The sequence below is a fragment of the Medicago sativa genome, chromosome 8, assembly GCF_051527215.1.
Source record: "Medicago sativa cultivar Bolivia chromosome 8, Bolivia_mono, whole genome shotgun sequence".
Classification (NCBI taxonomy): domain Eukaryota; kingdom Viridiplantae; phylum Streptophyta; class Magnoliopsida; order Fabales; family Fabaceae; genus Medicago; species Medicago sativa.
The window spans coordinates 9265789-9280180 of NC_140756.1; the positions used below are offsets into that span (position 1 = coordinate 9265789).

The window sequence follows — 14392 nt, forward strand, 5'->3', positions numbered from 1 at the left end:
GATGATAGACGTTTGGCAAGTGCACCAAATACTATCGAAGTAGTAAAAATATCGTTCCCACGAGGACCGTTTTTAACTTCAATAATTCAATTTCGTTATATAATTAGGATGTATAAAATTTATTTTGTTTTGCCACTAGGCGGTAGATTTGGTTTGATTTTAATTAAATCAAGAAACAGAAAAGATTTGATTAAGAAAATAGGAGAGAAAGATGAGATCGATCCGTCGAATCCTCTAAGTTCCCCTAATTGGTCTACCGCACCTATTTGTTATGAATCCTTTTCTAATTTACGATGATTAACAAAATATCCCTAATCAATCCCTTGAGTTAGGACCCTCTTCTTAAACTACAGCCCCTAATTCCTTAGGTGGTCTAATAATTCTTGAAGGTTTTACCGAACGTTAACCTATTATCACTAACAAACGATTATCTATTCCTAGACTAACCCCGTTTATTAGAACAATTCAATTAGGTCTAAGTTGAAAGCCATGGTCGGTGGTCATTCATTCTCACGAAATCAAGTTATATGTGATCAAGATATAAAAAGCATTAAGAACAATTGAATTGAATAAACTAGAATTGAATTCATAAACAAGATAGAGTTTCACGGCAACATGTGTCAATTAGGGTTACAAAGATTCATCTCGGATCTAATCTCTAAGAGATTTAGCTACTCATAATTGAGTTTACAAATAGCATAATCAATGAAATAATTAAAACATACATGAATTGGTAAAAGGATGAAGAAATCGCCCTTCTAGCCGTCTACGATGTCTCAAAATCGCACTTTGCTCTCCAAAATCGTAACCACTTGTTCTTCGGATTGAGTGCGGTATTTATAGAAGTCATGGGCTCGACCCGTCAAAATCGCGCCGCGCCATGTATATAGGCGTGCCGCGATTTCCCTTAAACAGGGAGTATGTAATTTTGCTTCAAAAATCGCAGCACGACTTGAAATTGGCGTGGCGCGATTTCCTTCGAACAGGACTTCAACATTTAAGCTTTTTGCACTCGAACAGTAGAAATTGCATAAGAACTCTATCAAAATGTCACAATAAGTCCCTAATATTACGTAATGACGAATGTCATCACAACCCCAAACTTAAACCATTCCTTGTCCTCAAGGAATTTGCTTGCAACGTTGACAAACGACAAGAAAATAACGGTTACTCGACAAAACGATAGTACCCAAAAGTTCAATCTCCTTCTAGCTAAAGATGAGCTAGTTTGACTTGTTCGCATCCACCAATTCACAACTCCACGCAACAATATGAAATAGGGTTCTACCGGTCGACATGCAGGTCTACATATTACCATACGCTTGAAAAGTTTCTAAACATCAATCAAAGTCAATATCATTACACACTTTTGAGGTCTTAGGGTTGTAACGGGGCTTAGGTGAAAGGTGGGATATATTTGGATAAGTAGGCTACACAAAATTTGAGTTAGGCATTCCTACGGAAGTTAAAGCACAAAATTCAATCCTTCAATCATTCACCTTGTGGAAATACAATCAATGCAAAGGTACTAGAGAATATTTTTAACATTTAGGGACAATCGAGTTTGAAGTTACTCGGATTTTCAATGTTTTGTCCCTTTTTCATCATTCAATTTCTTTCTTTTTTTTTTTTTTGATACACCATTTTTATGTGTATATTTTGCATGACAATCTCATATTTCTTTCATTTTTGTTCTCTTATTCTCTAGTACCCCCACCCCAAACTTAGTTGGTTGCAAATTCCAATAGCAACCCCAAACTTAATCTTTAGCAACATTCTACAATGCCTTAACTCGAAATTCATTAAGGGACAAGTCCTAAAAGTCTCTAGGCTTGTAATGTAGTTTGTCACCGAACAAAAAGTTCTAATCCTACCGGCTCACAATTGGTTAAGAAAGGATAAATTCAACAAATTAAAACGGGGTAGGCTTCAAAAAGGCTCACGGGACCAAGCACTTTTGCCTCGGTGTGTAATTGACAAAGACCAATCAATAATAGAGAAACAATGCAAGTTCTAGAAATGTAGTTGCATGGAAAACTAGTCTAAATATAAGTAAATTGAAAAACAAATTTGGCAATGAACCTTATGGCTGAGATTTACGGGAGTATGTGACTACCTAGCAACGCCGTACACTTCGCCTTTGAATCAAGTCACCCCTCCTTTAGAACTTTTGGAATACCGTTTCATCAAACAACTCGTTACTAAACTGTAATAGGTCACATGAAACAAAACAAATTCATTAATAATAAACAAGTGCGGGAGCAATTACAATATGGAAATAAGTTCAATGGACTTCGACATTAAAAAGAAAATAAAAGCTGAAAGTATTGAAAAACAAAGTAAATCTAGTGGGTTGCCTCCCACCCGGCGCTTCTTTATCGTCACTAGCTTGATCGCTAAGGATCCTCGAGAGGTCCTTCGGAATGAGTGCCACCCTTCCTTTAGGTAGGTCGCCACCTAGGTATGGTTTAACTCTTTGTCCATTTACTTTGAAACTTCGATCTCCTTCGGTGTCACTAATTCAACAGCTCCATATGGTGACACACTTTTGACCAAGAATGGTCCAGACCATTTTGACTTGAGCTTCCCAGAAACGGCTTCAACTGGAATTATACGGCAAAACTAGTTGTCCACAGTTAATATCCCTAGGCACTAAGTTTTTGTCATGATACCTTTTTGTCTGGTTTTATAGATGAGTGCATTTTCATACGCTCTAAGCCTCATCTCCTCAAGTTCATTAAGTTTCAAAATTCTTTTCTTACCGGCGGCTACTTGATCAAAATTTAAGGCCTTAATGGCCCAATAAGCTTTATGTTCTAGCTCGACCGGAAGATGACATGCCTTCCCATAGACTAGCGATAAGGTGAGAACCCAAGATGGGTCTTAAAGGCTGTCCTATATGCCCATGATGCGTCATCTAATTTCCTAGACCAATCTTTCCTATTTGACGCAAGCTGTCTTCTCCAGAATCTGTTTCACTGTCGGTTTGAAACCTCTCGCTTGACCACTAGTTTGTGGGTGATAGGGAGTTGCAACTTTGTGCTTAATGTTATACTTTTTGAGCACATTTTCAAGAAAATTATTGCAAAAATGCTTCCCCCATCACCGATCAATACTCTAGGGGTTCCAAACCTAGTGAAAATATTCTTTTGAAGGAAGTTGACAACCGTTTTGGCATCATTAGCAACACATGGTATCGCTTCAACCCACTTTGTGACATAATCAACACGGACTAGAATATGGAGATAAGAGTAAGAGGAAGGAAATGGTCCCATAAAATCAATACCCCAACAATCAAATGGTTCAACTTCAATGATTCCTTTTAGGGGCATTTCATTCCTCTTTGATATGTTACTGTCCTTTGGCATCTGTCACATCTTGTGACAAAGTCGTGGCAATCTTTGAAAAGGGTGGGCCACCGAGAATCCACTTTGCAAAATTTTTGCAGCTGTTCTTTCTCCACCGTGGTGGCCTCCATAAGCCGAGCTATGGCTGCCACATGATACTATGTGCTTCCTCACCTGCAACACAACGTCTAATCAAACCGTCGGTACCTACCTTAAACAGATAAGGGTCATCCCACAAGTAGTGGTTCGCATCTTTGAAGAACTTTTTCCTCTAAGGATAGGTCATATCATCGGGAACTATGTTACCGGCCTTAAAGTTTGCCATGTCGGCAAACCAAGGTCTTTCTCCAATAGCAAACAACTGTTCATCGGGGAACTCGGCCTTGATGGCCTTCTCCTTCTTTGTTACCTCATCATTTTCCGGCCTTGAGAGGTGGTCGGCTACCACGTTCTCGACTCCCTTCTTGTCACGAATTTCAAGATCAAATTCTTGCAATAATAGGATCCACCTCAACGATCGAGGCTTTGAATCCCCTTTAGTTAAGAGATATTTGAGAGCCGCATGATCCGTAAAAACAATGACTTTGGAGCCTATTAGATAAGAACGAAATTTTTCCAATGCGAAGATTACGGCAAGCAATTCCTTTTCAGTTGTGGAGTAGTTAACTTGATTTTCATTTAAAACCTTGCTTGCATAGTAAATTGCATGGAAAAATTTGTTCTTGCGTTGGCCTAGGACCGCACCAACAGCATAATCACTTGCATCACACATAAATTCAAAAGGTAAATCCCAATCGGGTGCAATGATTATTGGTGCAGTCACCAACTTGTTTTTAATCAAAGAAAAAGTATTTAGACATTCGGTATCAAAATTAAACTCGTTTTCTTTGACCAAGAGGTTACAAAGGGGTTTGGAAATTTTAGAAAAGTCTTTTATGAACCGCCGATAGAAACCGGCATGCCCCAAGAAACTCCTCACTCCTTTAACATTGATTGGTGGAGGAAGTTTCTCTATAACCTCTATCTTAGCTTGGTCCACCTCAATGCCTTTAGCACTTATTTTATGTCCCAAAACTATACCTTCGGTTACCATAAAATGACATTTTTCCCAATTCAAAACAAGGTTAGTTTCGGTGCATCTTTTAAGTACGGCATTTAAATGGAACAAGCATTGATCAAAAGACTTACCAAAAACAGAAAAGTCGTCCATAAATACCTCAATGTTCTTCTCTATCATATCAGAGAAGATGGAAAGCATGCACCTTTGAAAGGTTGCCGGCGCATTACACAGCCCAAAAGGCATCCTTCGATAAGCAAACACACCGAATGGACAAGTGAATGCAGTCTTTTCTTGATCTTCCGGAGCCACCGCAATTTGATTATACCACGAATACCCATCCAAGAAGCAATAGAAGGCTTGGCCAGCCAATTTCTCAATCATTTGATCCATGAATGGTAATGGAAAATGGTCCTTTCTTGTAGCGGTATTCAACCTCCGGTAGTCTATACACATTCTCCAACCGGTGACGGTGCGTGTAGGTATCAATTCATTTTTTTCATTTGCTACCACCGTCATTCCTCCTTTCTTGGGTACCACATGAACTGGACTTACCCATGAGCTATACGAGATAGGGTAGATCATACCTGCATCTAGTAACTTCAGCACCTCTTTCTTTACCACTTCCTTCATTGTTGGGTTAAGTCTCCTTTGAGGTTGAACCACCGGTTTGTATTCAGCCTCCATGTGTATTTTATGCATGCAATAAGCTGGACTAATACCCTTTAAATCAGAAATGTTCCACCCCAAAGCTCCTTGATTGTCTCTTAACACCCTCATTAATTTTTCCTCTTCCAAAGGTGTCAAAGTATTGCCGATGATTACCGGTTTAGAGGCATCCTTAGTGAGAAAAACATATTTCAAGTGAGAAGGGAGTTCTTTTAATTCTGGATTTTTCTCTCCTTCTCCACTCAAAATAGGAGCATCCATAGAGTGCTTACCCATTAATTCTTCTATTTTTACCGGACCCAACTCTTGCTTGCTTGCTGCTAGTTGCTTCACACAATCACTTACTTCAAGATCTTCATCCTCTTCACCTTTTGCTATAGAATTCACAATTGCACGTTCAAGAGGGTGTGTTGGTTGATGTTCACAAGAGTCATCTTTAACTATTTCTTCAACAATGTCAATCCGGTAACACTTGGGATTTTCATCTTTGTGCTTCATGGCCTCAAATATATTAAACACTACTTGCTCCTTATGGAATCTCAACATTAGCTCTCCTTTCTCAATGTCAATCAAAGCACGGCCGGTTGCAAGGAAAGGTCTTCCTAGAATGAGTGGCATATCTTCATCTTCAGCCATATCTAAGATCACAAAATCTGCCGGGAACACCAAGTCATTAACCTTGATTAGCACATCTTCAAGTATACCGAAAGGGTAAGAGATTGACCGATCAGCTAAAGTGATGGTCATTCTTGATGGTTTTGGTTCCCCACACTTAAGCTTCTTCATCATTGAAAGTGGCATCAGATTTATACTTGCTCCCAAGTCACATAAAGCTCTTCCAATGTCTACCGGTCCAATTGAACAAGGGATAGTAAAAGCACCGGGATCCTTCGGCTTAGGTGGCAGCTTCTTTTGAAGAATAGCACTACAATTCTCAGAAAGTGCTATGTTCTCATCATCCTTAGGCTTCCTTCGTTTAGTCAACAAGTCTTTCATGAACTTAGCATACAACGGCATTTGATCGAGAGCTTCGCCGAAAGGAATATTCACCTGAAGTTGTGAGAAAAGTTGCATGAACTTCTTGAATTGGCCTTCATCCTTTTCTTTCTTCTTTGAAAGGTGAGGGTATGGAAGCTTCACATATGATGGAATAACCTGTGGTTTGTCTCCATCTTTCAAAATTTGACTCTTCGACTTCCTCAAGATTGAATCTTCATCAATTAACTTCTCACTTTTTTCTCCCTCTATTTTTTTCTTCCTTTCGTTTTCAACTACTCCATGATCATTTTCTTTTTCAACTACACCCTCATCATTTTTTTCAACTACATCATCCTCCTCTACCTCAACTACATCATCGACCTTCTTTGGAGCTTTTGGAACTAAAGGTGTCAAAACCTTTTTGCTCCTCAATTCAATAGCATTACAAGACTCATTCTTAGGGTTATCTTTAGTGTTACCCGAGAATCCGCCTTTACTTTGTTCAGCCAATTGCTTAGCTAATTGCCCCGGTTGAGTTTCAAGCATCTTCCTAGAAGCTTCATTGTTCTTTCTTTCAGCTTCTTGACTCTTCTTCATCTCTTCAAAGTTGCCTTGAGTCATCTTCATGAAGTTCATCATAGTTTCCTCAAGAGCTGATGGCTTCCTTTGCCGTTGTTGAGGAGGAGTGAGCATCCGAGAGTTCAAAGCATTGTTATTTGAGTAGCTTAAATTGGGATGCTTGTTGATGCCCGAATTGTAGTATTGATTACGCCTTTGATAACCTCCCATGAAGTTAGCTTCTTCATTTGACCCTTCCGGAACACATTCACCGTTGGGATGTTCTTCACCACATAAGTCACACTTGATTGCAGCTACTTGTTGTTGCTTATGAGCCAAAGTGAAGCCTTGAAACTCCTTAGTTAGAGCTTCGATCTGTTTATTCATCGGCTGCTTGGTTAGCAAGGATAGCGGTTTGTTCACTCACCCCAAACACTCCTCTTTCCTTCTTCTTAGCTTCGGCACGATACTCATTTCCAGCCATGTTTTCTATCAAAGCTTGGACTTCATGATCAGTTTTGCTCTTGAGACTACCTCCCGCGGAAGCATCTAAGAACATTCGAGTGTTTGGTGTTACCCCCTCGGTGAAGATTTGGAGATATTGCTTCTCGGTGAACTCATGATTAGGGCATCTCTTGAGAAGAAAATTGAATCGCTCCCAAGCATCATACAATGATTCACCTTCTCCTTGCTTGAAGTTAGAGATCTCCATCTTCTTGTCCCAATACTTAGACATAGGGAAGTATTTCTCCAAGAACTTCACTCTAACTCTTCCCATGTTTGAGCAGTCCCGTTTGGAATTGTTAGCAACCAATCTTTTGCTCTTCCCGTCAAGGTGAAAGGAAATAGCCTTAGCTTCTTTTGTGCTTCGGTCACGGTGGCTGGTTGCACACAAAACTCGCGAGGTTTCGGCAAAACGGCTCAAGTGTTCATGAGGACTCATAGCTTCGGTCCCATCGAATTGCTTGTCCCTTAAACCGTTGAGGACGAGTTGTCTTGATGTCGAATGCTACGGGGTTAGCCGGTTGAAAAGTGTGGGTCGGTTGACCGCGATGAGTGGCTAACCCGTAGTCTCCAAGCTTAGGTCTTGGTGGTACAACTCCTTCTCCTTCCATAGTTGCGGATTTAGGAGAAGAGATTGTTTCGCATTCACTTGAGAGTTGCTCCGGTACTTGTTCTCGAACCCCCGGTGGAACGGATTGAGCTAACCTTTGCGATCGGACAGCTTTCCGAAGTGCTCTAGCAGTTCTTTCAATTTCCGGATCGTACTCTAAGTCGTCCGAGCTCGTTTACCTCGCATAAACAGGCAAAATACCTTAGTAGCACCGCACAACGCAAAGTAATCAAGTGAATATGAAAACGAGAAAAATAAAAACTTAAAAACGAGAAAAATTAAATTGCAAAAACCCTAAATTATAACGTAATTGCCTTGTTGAAATAATTCAACGGTCCCCGGCAACGGCGCCAAAAACTTGATAGACGTTTGGCAAGTGCACCAAATACTATCGAAGTAGTAAAAATATCGTTCCCACGAGGATCGTTTTTAACTTCAATAATTCAATTTCGTTATATAATTAGGATGTATAAAATTTATTTTGTTTTTCCACTAGGCGGTAGATTTGGTTTGATTTTAATTAAATCAAGAAACGAGAAAAGATTTGATTAAGAAAATAGGAGAGAAAGATGAGATCAGATCCGTCGAATCCTCTAAGTTCCCCTAATTGGTCTACTGCACCTATTTGTTATGAATCCTTTTCTAATTTACGATGATTAACAAAATAGCCCTAATCAATCCCTTGAGTTAGGACCCTCTTCTTAAACTACAGCCCCTAATTCCTTAGGTGGTCTAATAATTCTTGAAGGTTTTACCGAACGTTAACCTATTATCACTAACAAACGATTATCTATTCCTAGACTAACCCCGTTTATTAGAACAATTCAATTAGGTCTAAGTTGAAAGCCATGGTCGGTGGTCATTCATTCTCACGAAATCAAGTTATATGTGATCAAGATATAAAAAGCATTAAGAACAATTGAATTGAATAAACTAGAATTGAATTCATAAACAAGATAGAGTTTCACAACAACATGTGTCAATTAGGGTTACAAAGATTCATCTCGGATCTAATCTCTAAGAGATTTAGCTACTCATAATTGAGTTTACAAATAGCATAATCAATGAAATAATTAAAACATACATGAATTGGTAAAAGGATGAAGAAATCGCCCTTCTAGCCGTCTACGATGTCTCAAAATCGCACTTTGCTCTCCAAAATCGTAACCCTTGTTCTTCGGATTGAGTGCGGTATTTATAGAAGTCATGGGCTCGACCCGTCAAAATCGCGCCGCGCCATGTATATAGGCGTGCCGCGATTTCCCTCAAACAGGGAGTATGTAATTTTGCTTCAAAAATCGCAGCACGGCTTGAAATTGGCGTGGCGCGATTTCCTTCGAAACAGACTTCAACATTTAAGCTTTTTGCACTCGAACAGTAGAAATTGCATAAGAACTCTATCAAAATGTCACAATAAGTCCCTAATATTACGTAATGACGAGAATGTCATCAAAGGACTTATGTTGTTTTTCTTTGTGAATTTTCGTTTTATACCACCCATTTTTGCCTCGGATTCCATGCGTACAAGCCTGTCATGTTCCCACGGACATTCGGGGTTGGACCGTCAAAAGCTAGGATCTGATCTCCAAAGCCTTTGGATCTTGCTTAAGCCCGGTTTATCTTCTCGTTTTTCTCTACTAATTTACTATTTTACACTCATTTTTAATTATGTACCCCCTTCCCTTTAAAAATTTTTCTTCTTTATTTTAAACCCTATAATATTTGTTAATTTTTATTTTCTACTTTTTTTATTTTATTATTTTATTATTGCATTTTTTTTATTTAGTTCTTAGTTTATTTATTTACATTAGTGTGGGTTATTTTTATTTTCTTTATAGCTAGTTCATTTTTATTTGATTTAATTTATTATTTAGTCTTATTTTTATGCTTATTAGGATAATAATCATCTCATGCATATTTATTTCTTGTCATTTTTATTATTAAAGTATTAGAATGTACTTAGGAATGATGTAATTACATTTATGCATTTTATTTTCTTGTCATTTATATTATTGAGACCTTAGAATGTATCTAGGATAATGTAAACACATAAATGAGAATATGCACCGACACCCACACATTTATTTATTACGCTTTATGTCATGACCTAAATCAAGACCAAAATCAATTAAGGAAAAATTAGGGATTAATTATGGACTAATCATGGACTTTAAAATCAAACAACTAATAATTTTAGTTTAATTTAAAGGGAATGGGATTTTTACTTTGGATCCAACATCCTTTGTAAAACCCTCCACGCTTTATTTTACTCGTTACGCCTAGTTTTTTTTTTTTAGACTTTATTTAGTTCATTTTAATTATAATCAAAATCTTCAAAAAATCAAATATGCAAAACTCAAAAATATTTTTATTAACAAACCTTGGATTTTTTTTTTTTTTTTGATAAAAAAAGAGGGCCTAAGCCCAAAAGAAAAAAGAAACTACACGAAAATCAACCGAGGGATGCTAATTCCGGCAACATCGGTGATAACAAATGACTAATTTGAGTCGGACATGACTCATAACAAATCAAAGTAGAACCCAAACTGCAACCCAATTTTGCAAGAGCATCAAGGCACACAAATTAGCTTCACGATAGGTATGACAAAACTTCACCTCCCACTCCGGTTGAAGCAAACGACGAATCTTCGACACGAGACTCCATCCGGTAGGGTAAAATTGAGTTGATCCAACAAGCATATTAACCACAACCTGCGAGTCAATACGAATTTCCACATTCCGAAATCCCAATCTCCACGCATATTGTAATCCTTCTAACACACCCCGAGCTCGGCCACCAAAACAGTACAACTACCCAAGAATTTAGCAAAACCACCCAACCACTCACCACTACACCCTCGCATGAGCCCTCCACATCTGCCAAACATTTATCCTTTATTGCTCCATCGGTATTAAGCACAACCCATATTCCTTCAGGTGGTCTCCATTTAATATGCACCAACATTTTTGGGAGAGCGATTACAATATTATCCATTTTAACGGCTAAGTCATAGTCTTTGGCATATCTAGAAATTTCTATATGTGGTCGCATTGGTCTACGATAATTTTCTTCATGAACTTCCTTATTTCGCCACTTCCACAATGAATGACAAGTAGTAGCCCAAAATGCTTGCCGGTTAGAAATACCAATCCCTTCAACCTCTCCATTTAAGTTCAAATTGATTCATCGTTGCAAATTGGAGTTAAAAAATAACTCCCTCGGCGGGATCCAAGAACATGCAACCACAAAGCCATGCAAAGTGAGAGCAATCCCGCAATACATGAAGTTACGTCTCGATAACATCGGTACAAAAAGGACAATAGGGAGCGCCAATGGTCATTCTGCTTTTACGATCATTCGTCATGAGCCTTTCATGTCTAAGCACCCACATAAAATACCTCACCCGCTCTGGAATATTGAGTTGCCAAATTTTGTTCCACGAGCCGTCGTCAACTATACCCGAGTAATTACACATCATATTATACGCTAATTTCACAGAGAAAAGGCCATGCTTGCCATCGGGCCACATCCGAGTGTCCTCATCATTCACATCATCGAAGGAGTGATGGCTATCATCTTATTCAACAAAACATTAGGAAGCCAACCCTCCAAAATCTGCCAATTCCAATTTTTATTATTATCCAATAAGTCTACTACTTTAGCATTAACTAACGAACTTGGAATATCAATATCTATATTTACTACTCTAAGGCCCGGCTCAATCCAACACATATCCCAAGCATTAATATTATGCCCATTACCAATTGCCCAAAATGAGTGATTATCAAGAAGAGGCCATAAACTAACCAACGCTTTCCAAAGGCTCGAATCATTAGGCTTAGCAATGGCATTTACCGAATTCAAAACTCCACGACCATATTTCCCTTTCAAAACTGAACACCACAATTTTGTTCCATTATTCTGCAGCTCCTACCCTAACTTCATTAGACAAGCTTTGTTCATAATGTCCAAACGACGCAGACCAAGACCTCCCATATGCTTTGGTTGAGTAACAACATCCCAACTAACGGCATGATAACGTCTCCCTTCAATAGTGTCACCCCAAATAAAGCCTCTCTGCAGCCTACGAATTTCTTGAAGGATTGATTTAGGTATGTTTGTGGTCAACATAGGATAAATGGGAATAGCTTCAATCACACTTTTCGCCAACGTTACCCTTCCCGCAAAGGAGAGATTCTTCGCTTTCCAAGTTGTAAGCTTATTACGAAGTTGTGTAATAATATGCGAAAATCTAATTTCTTAGGAGCTCTCCCAAGAAGAGGAACTCCCAAGTATTTCCCCAAAGAGTTTGTAGATCTATACCCGGATATATTCCTAAGATCCTCACGAGTTTCACGACTCACATTCTTGGAAAACATAATACTAGTTTTCTCTTGGCTAACCTTTTGACCAGACAAAGACACAAAATTGCTCAAGAATATGCTTCACACAGTTCATTTGATCTTCGGTGGCTTGACCAAATAAAAGCGAGATCATCGGCAAACATCAAGTGAGATAAAGTGGGGCATGTTCGACCAACTTTGATCCCTTTCCATTTTCCTTCATTCACCAAATGCGAAATCATATGAGATAACTTGTCCATGCAAATCACAAAAAGATATGGAGAGATGGGATCACCTTGTCTAATTCCTACGAGGGTTAAAGTAAGCGACTCTCGCTCCATGCCACTTAACATTTGTCTTAACGAAGTCACACCATGCATAATAACATTAAGCATATCATCAGAATTCCCACTTCTTGGAGAGTGTTCGTAATAAAATCCCAACGTAACATATCATACGCCTTGGTTAAATCAACTTTGATTGCAAAATATCCTTTACGCCCAATCATTTTATTCATGCTATGCACTAACTCTTGAGCCACCACAATGTTCTCATGTATGCTCCTTCCCGGTACAAAACCAAATTGATAGGGGAAACAATAGTAGGAATACACTCTTTCAATCGATTCACAATAACCTTACTTACAATCTTATAGAGAGTATTGCACAAAGATATAGGTCGAAATTGGTTCACAAACTCGGGATGAGTAGTCTTAGGAATCAAACAAATATTTGTGTAATTCACTTCACCCAAAATATTCGGATTCACCCAAACTTGTTTCACAAAGTCAATAATGCTATTTCCAACAATATTCCAGTCTTGTTGATAAAAACCAAATTTGGATAACCATCCGGACTCGGTGCCTTCCAAGGACCTATACCAAATAAAGCTTTTTTTATCTCACCATTCTCAATAGGACATGCCAACCTTTCCAATACATCGAGATCAAGACTAGGATATGTGAGAGTAGTTTGAACCCACTCCCAATTTCCACTCGGTTTAGAGAAAAGGTCTTGATAATAAAAATTCACCATACCTTGCAATTGAACGGGATCATCAACCCAATTCCCTTGATCGTTTCTTAACATCACAATGTTGTTTCTCCTCCTTCGTTGATAACCTTGAGATGGTAGTAACGAGTATTTCGATCTCCGTCGGCTAACCATTTTGCACGAGATCTACGAAACCACATCAACTCTTCTTGTCTCAAGATTTCAGAGAGCACTAGTTGAAGATTCTTCTCCAATTCACGCGGACTATAGAATGAACCACCATTTTGGAGCCGATTTTGAATCCCACCAATCCGAGACATTAGTTTCCTCTTCTTAGCAAGAACTACATCTAAAGTGTTCAACTTCCAATCTTTTATAACACTCGCAAGTTTTGAAGATTATCTTGTATAGGCTTATCGCCCTCCCAACAAGAAACTAACATGTCTCTGTAGGAGGCTTCAAGCCGCCAAGCGCTTTCAAAACGAAATTGACGAGGTACAACAACACGAGCATCTCCGAAGGGGCATATTAAAATCGAATGATGATGCCGAAAAATCTAGTCTTGGGAGGACTTTGACATAAGCTTCGGGATAATCCACTCTCCAATTATCATTACACAACGCTCTATCAAATCTTTCAAAAATACGACAACCTCCATGATAAATAGGCCCTCGCCAAGTGAATTTAGATCCCACGTACCCTAGATCAATCAACTTACATGCATTAATTCTCTCTACAAATTTACTACACTTTACGAATGATGCGTCAACACCACCTTTCTTTTCATCCGGACAAGCAATATCATTAAAATCACTGCTAACATCCAGGAAAGTTGAATTTTATCAAAAATTTTCTTCAAATCTTCCCATAGAATTTTTCTATTTTCTTCAATCGGACTTGCATAGATTGGAGTGAAGAACCACTCCCTCCCATTCTTATAATTCACCTTTAATTGCATGAATTGAAATTTCCTATCAACAAGCTTTACCGTCATGTCATCCTTTTTCCATGTTGTTATAATTCCCCCTGCATATCCATTCACTTCGGTTGCTAGAAAACCATCAAACCCCAAAAGGTTAAAGGTTTTACGCAACTTAATTGGATCGCACCTAGTCTCAACTATCACAAGCATTACGAGTTTATTAGCAACAACATATTGCTTACAAAAACAATAAAAAGCAGTGTTGGCTGCCCCTCCACAGCTCCACACCAATATCTTGCTTTGTACTATCATAAGAAGTGAGGATACAAGCAATAATCACCAATCGAAACACAATTCAATGTTTGAGACCAGGGGTCTCAACCACAACCTCCATATACCGACTCATCGAAA

The 14392-nt window shown here is 38.7% G+C and overlaps 1 non-coding gene across 1 annotated transcript; it reads left to right on the forward strand.

Moving 5' to 3' along the window:
• Positions 1–7223: 7223 nt before the first annotated feature.
• On the forward strand, positions 7224–7330 carry LOC146896735 (small nucleolar RNA R71). Its single transcript, XR_015024385.1, has one exon. It is a non-coding gene; the product is annotated as a small nucleolar RNA R71 (small nucleolar RNA).
• Positions 7331–14392: the final 7062 nt, after the last annotated feature.